The sequence below is a fragment of the Brassica oleracea genome, unplaced genomic scaffold (genome assembly GCF_000695525.1).
Source record: "Brassica oleracea var. oleracea cultivar TO1000 unplaced genomic scaffold, BOL UnpScaffold17504, whole genome shotgun sequence".
In the NCBI taxonomy this organism is placed as follows: Eukaryota; Viridiplantae; Streptophyta; class Magnoliopsida; order Brassicales; family Brassicaceae; genus Brassica; species Brassica oleracea.
Window position 1 is genome coordinate 1 of NW_013634022.1, and position 389 is coordinate 389.

At 35.7% G+C, this 389-nt stretch overlaps 1 long non-coding RNA gene across 1 annotated transcript; it reads right to left on the reverse strand.

Moving 5' to 3' along the window:
* Positions 1-170: 170 nt before the first annotated feature.
* On the reverse strand, positions 171-378 carry LOC106322355. The gene is made up of 2 exons (XR_001266369.1): positions 295-378; positions 171-201 (listed from the first exon to the last, which is right to left on the reverse strand). It is a non-coding gene; the product is annotated as an uncharacterized LOC106322355 (long non-coding RNA).
* Positions 379-389: the final 11 nt, after the last annotated feature.

Consider the following 389-nt stretch of genomic DNA (forward strand, 5'->3'; position numbering starts at 1 on the left):
TTTTTTTTTTTTTTTCACTTTTATTAGTTACTAAACACTTTTAGAAAGTGAAGATTGAGAGGCTAACAATGTTACCTGATCATGGATGAGCACTCCAAAAGATTTTGAGATTGATTTAGTGACATCTGATATAAGGGGATAGTTGAGATCACCAAGTCCTCCAGATTTTCTGTCTGTTTGAATCCAAGCAAGATGGGAGAACTATGTGGGCATCAACAACACAACAAGTAAGGAAGAGTCAAAGCAACTTGCAAACAGATAACAATTGTTGTAAACTGTAGAGTTTTTGCTTACCACACTATCAACAGAGACACCTAACACTTCTGTGTTCAACTTCTCAAATTCTGCATACCGGTCACTGAAGGCAGTAATCTCTAGAATACAAAAAA